Genomic DNA, 6,018 nt, shown 5'->3' on the forward strand with positions numbered 1-6,018 from the left:
GACCTGGTGAGCCATTACACATCCCACCACGAGTGTCACTGTAGGGTCACTGTAAGGTCATTGGTCACTACTATGCTGCAACACCTTTACTGTAACCTTACCCGCCTTCCAATCATTATTTTTTTTTCTATTAATTATTCTTTCATCCTATCACTCTCTTCCATCCTTCTCCCCATTATTATTTATTCTTTTCTATCGTTCATTTTATCACTCTTCCATTTGCCTTCCAATCATTATCATCATTTGTTTTTCACCAGTTATTCTTTCATCCTATCACTCTCTCTCATTCGTCTCTCCTTACATTATTATTTGTTTTTTATCATTCATTCATTCACTCGATCATCCTGCCACTCTCTCCTATTCGTCTTCTCTAATATTATCACTATCACCACTTTTTATCAATCATTCTATCCTCCTATTCTCCCCATTTCCCTTACATGTCTCCCTCGTTTCCTTTTTTTACCCATACATCCTCCCATACCTGCCTATTCACCTCCCTTCCCCTATCTATCTTCTCCTTAGTCCCCATATCTGCTCTCTCCCTCAGCTCCTCAACCCATCCTCCCATACATGTCTATTCACCTCCCTTCCCTTATTTATCTTCCCCCTAGTCCCCATACCTACTCCCTCCCTCAGCTCTCCATACAAAACTCGCCCTATCTCACATTATCATTATTATTACTCTCACTAAGCTATCAAATAATTCATTCTTCTCCTATTACGTCACGTCACACTCTCCTCTTCTTCCTCCTCCTCCTCCTCCACACTTCGTCAACACAGCACTTATCTAAACCAAATGGTCCGATTTAAATGCTATATAAATATTTCTTCTTCACCAGTTCTCACCAAATATTTTCCTTAAACTTACCTGTTATCTTCCAGCCTCTTTCAATATCACTGCCTGTTCTCCCTCCCCCTTCCTGCTTTCACTACGTCAGACCACCGCCAAACTATCTAAACAACCCAATTAAACTCCCCTTAACGCTCGCTTCATAACACTGACAGTTCATCATCTTTTCTTATGTGTTTTCCTAATGTGTATTATTGTGTTTCAACTAAATACCTTAAATCAAATGTATATATCTACTAAACTTGTTAAAAAAACACTTACCTAAATGAACGAAAGTGTGTGTGTGTGTGTGTGTGTGTGTGTGTGTGTGTGTGTGTGTGTGTGTGTGTGTGTGTGTGTGTGTGTGTGTGTGTGTGTGTGTGTGTGTGTGTGTGTTTCATAAACTTTACGTGTACTGTATAAATAATCAAGTAAATGTAGCACTGAAGTCGGCCTCTCTCTCTCTCTCTCTCTCTCTCTCTCTCTCTCTCTCTCTCTAGCGAGGAAGAACCCCCTCCTCTCTCTTTATTCGCCCCAAGGAAGTGAAAGCAATGCAGGAGGAGATGCCCTTCCTACAACACTCTCCACCCTCCCCCCTCCGTCCCCTCCCTGATAATGCCCCTAACCCCGCCCTTCGTAAACCTACCCTCTCCCCCCTCTCTATTCCTCCACCCACTCCCCCTCCTGGTCTGACCTCTACTCTCTCCACTGTTCCTCCACACTGAGTACTTAGGTGTTTTCTCTCTCTCTCTCTCTCTCTCTCTCTCTCTCTCTCTCTCTCTGCTACTACTACTATTTCTCTCTTAAAATATCAACTTTCATCACTTTTCTGTCCCTCTCCCTTCACCTATCTATGCTTCCTCCCCCCTAACCCCCAACCCCTCAATCCCTCACCCCTCCCCCCTCCTCCCTAACACCAGGCAGATCGACAAAGCAACAGCACCAACGGTTAGAAGTTCATTTATCAGCACACACACACACACACACACACACACACACACACACACAGATATACACACGGTAGAGAGTTCCCACGTCTACACAGAAGCAGGCGTGGCTCTATAGACTCTGTAGTTAGTTTAGAGTTTACACAGTATGACGCATGTATTTGACCTGTGTACTCTGCTCTACTCTGCTCCGGTAACGTGCTATACATGCAATGCCCCTCTTGGTTTGAAACACTGGTGGAACACTTCAATCATTTTTTCTTCTCTTAACGTACACAGTATTTCACCAGTGGAATCTTGAGTCTTGGTTTGAAAGATTGTGGTACTTAATTCATTCTTAACGTACACAATATTTTACCAGTGAAATCTTGAGTGTGCTATTACATAAAGTTTGTCTTGGTTCAAAACACTGAAATACTTAATGAATCCTTCCAATGCCTTGGTTTGAAGCACTGAGACATTTAATGAATCCTTCCCTCAAAACACACAATACTTGACCAGTGGAACCTTGCGTCATCTATTACATGTAGCGTCTCTTGGTTCGAAACACTGGGACAATGAATCCTTCCCTAAACGCACAGAATACTTTCCTAATAGAAGTTTACCAGAGGAGCCTTAACTAGCTATACATGCTTAGAAACTGGGTCCTTTCCTTAGCACAGAACAGAGACATGACCAGCTGACCAACCGTTACATACGAGTACAGTTCATGCTGCTTGTAGTGTGTGTTGAGAGAAAATTATGTAGCTGGCTAGTCTATTCTATGCATCTTTTTTTTTTTCTACTTTTCATGATCTATCTTTCTCTCTGATTTTCCTTCTGTGAATGTTTCCCTTTAACTAATCAAGAATCCACAGCACTTGTTTGTTTGTCTGTCTATACCTGTCTCCTGTTTAACTGTTTGATTGCCTGTATGTCTACCTGCCTGCCAGTCATTCTACCTGCTTCCCTGCTTGAGTGTTTGTTTATTAGCGTGCATCAATACACCTGTACGTCTTCGTGTGTTCGTCTAGATCTATCAATACCTTTCTGTCTATCTGTCTATATATCTGTGTGTCTCTGTCCATGAGCATCTTACAGCAGCAGTTATAGTCCTGTCAGTTGGTGAGTACTTACATCATTTGTAGTATAATATTTGCCATGTGTGTTATGGGCTTCCAACTATATAGCAACAGTTAAAATAATGATAATGATGATAATAGTAACAATTGCTAATGTACTACAACTTGTTTGGTTAGAGTAGATAGCTAAACTCTCTCTCTCTCTCTCTCTCTCTCTCTCTCTCTCTCTCTCTGAATTACGGGACAACCTGTAAAATAAAAGTAGCTAGACAGTAACAAGCAAACCGATACGTCTTATTGTTACAACCCTCTAACAACCACCATTCCTTAACTGCCGCACTGCCACTAACCACCAAACCTTCTGATGCCTCCCTAATCACACAAACAGCGCGAGAAGCTTCCCAGTTACTACTTCATGAACCGAGACGAGATCGTGGCCATGATCAAGGAAGTAACCGTGGAAGATATGGAATAGAAAGGGAAAGAAAGGAGAGACGAAGAGAGAGACAGCATACATACTCTCTCTTCGTCTATAGAGAGAAGCACTACCGCCCTCTGGCCTCTATTGCAAGAAACAGAGGCTCAGTGTCACTCTAAAGGGTTTACGTAAATCTGAGAGGCTGGGGAATTTGGCCTCAGTAAGATGAAGAGCAAGATGGATGAGAAGACGTGATGCCAGCATGACCAAGAGCAGGAAGGGTGAGAGAACATGATGCCAAGTTTCCGTAGCCAAATACTAGATGGCGCGTGTTGTACTGTTGCCATTACCTTTGTCTAATTCTAACTGGACCAAGAATGTTTACTCCTGTTACTCTATTTGTAAGGTTGACTCTTGACTGACTGACTGAGGATGTTTCGCGTATTTTAGTTAACCTTGCATGCCTTCCTTTCATCTTCTCTCTCTCTCTTCTCCTTCTATCAAAGTACACAGATTTCACACATGTAAGACACCCCGCCCCCGCCCCATACAAGTGTTTCGGTGAATGTGTTCAAGTGTTGCATTGCGTGTCAGACGATTCAACTAGCGTCTGCAAATGTGACTTTCAATGACTGAGCCACCACCTCCTCAAAACTAAGGAAACTTGAGCATTCGCATTACATAACATAGCTAAGCACAACATAACATTACAAACTTCACAATTCGCAATACATAACAAACTTGGGTGTTCGCATAATATAACTAAACATAACACAACATAATCAAACAAAGCATAACAATTAAACATAACTGAATCAATCTAATAGACCACAACATAACTATTCGCACATCATCTTCGAACACTGACACTGGTATGGACACACTTGTACGAAGGGAGGCTTGAAGATGACCTGTGTACTCTGACCTTGTTTGTGTACCTGATTACGCTACGTGCAGGTTAATTAATTAATCCTGACTCCTGAGAGGGGGCGCACAATGACTCATACCGTCCATAGTTAATAACACCATAATAATAATAATAATAATAATGATGATGATAATAATAATAATAATAATAATAATAATAATAATAATAATAATAATAATAATAATCACCACGTGTAAATACTTCATATTAGGATACCCCAGGACCCAGGACAAAACAGGACGTAATACTGTAGTGTATCCTCAATGTAGCCAACGCTAGAGGCACAGCTGTGATATATTGCTGGTAACACTGCACCCCTTCAGACCTTCACATTAATAGCCAGTAGATAATAGTGAGCTTCGCATGTAGAAACACGAGACGCATTTAAGTAAAGCTTCGGTAGCGGGTGAGTTCGTACGAAGAAATCTGTCTAGTCTATGTTATGTGCCAAGGTTAGTACAAACAGCGGCACACACACACACACGCACCGAATTGAACATCTTGGCACCAACGCTAAGATAATATACGCGAAAGAAATGCGCGGCCACGTCTGCGTCACGTAGCCTGTCAAGCAAGGCGAGTTTTAAGTTTTTCCACGGCTCGGATCAACAAAGTGCCAAACTGCACAAGCAGCGGATAAATCAATGAGTAAATACATGTTATAAACACAAGAAAAGTAAAAATTCAACTCACCCTCCACACGGCAGTCCTCGGGTGTCACTGCCATCCACTCAGTGTCAGCACTGTCCTCACTACGGACCATCACCTGTTCCAGACACTGACTCCTCTGAGTATAGGGCAGTGATACGTTAGGAAACACTGCAATTATGTCATTTATGCACTTAATATTCGCTAAATACACAAGATCAGCACAAACACGGTCCCTCATCCTCTCCCGGATCACTTCACACACAGTAATGGTTATTGTTTACTCACTACTCATGCGCGGAGCCGCGGACCAATCGCAGAGTATTGCCTTAAAACTACCTTATGTACTTCTCTCTCTCTCTCTCTCTCTCTCTCTCAAAGTTTCTGCTTATCTTTCTATTTACACAAAGTATTGATATAATGAATGTTATCACAAGCACCTATGTTACCGTAACCGTCTTTCCTAGCAACACACTACATTTTACCCTACAACAATATATGTCATAAAGTACGTATTACATACATTTATATACCCCATCTGAAAATATTCATGTTAATATAGTCTTCGTACGAATTCTTTTGAGAGCCATTGTAAATAGAGGACTGAACTGATAGAATTACTCCCTTCGAGGAATCTCCAAATATATTTTTATGTCTAGCAGTGCCATCATGGGTAAAGGGCGTCTTGAAACCCATTGACTATTACTGAGGCACATTTAGATCAGCCGTCCCAGCTAATTTTGTGGTGGGTTAGGTTAGGCTATGTTTGGGTATGTTTCCTTAGGAACACACTTAATCTAATTTCACCCACTCTGAAAGTAGCTAGGATGGGTGACCTACTTGTGATTCCTTTAATTTACTACCATTGTCATTTGTTCGTAAAATAAAAACATTATAGAGTAAAAATGTTTTATTCTCGTCGTGGATAAATGGAGAACTCTGATAATGCCTACAGTCAGTATAAAGACGAAGGAAAAATGAAGACTAACCTCTGATATATTACAAAGACTATAATGCACTACACACACCGAACACACTACAGTGACTAGTGACTACACTATAGTTCGCACATTATATTATCACAATGCCTCGTACACACACCTGCGCCACGCCCTGCCCTCACACACATCACACGGACACCGGAGGTTATTGTCACACAGTGGTTTGTTTGTGGTCAGTTAAAATTC

Source organism: Portunus trituberculatus, chromosome 9 (genome assembly GCF_017591435.1).
Source record: "Portunus trituberculatus isolate SZX2019 chromosome 9, ASM1759143v1, whole genome shotgun sequence".
NCBI classification, from domain to species: domain Eukaryota; kingdom Metazoa; phylum Arthropoda; class Malacostraca; order Decapoda; family Portunidae; genus Portunus; species Portunus trituberculatus.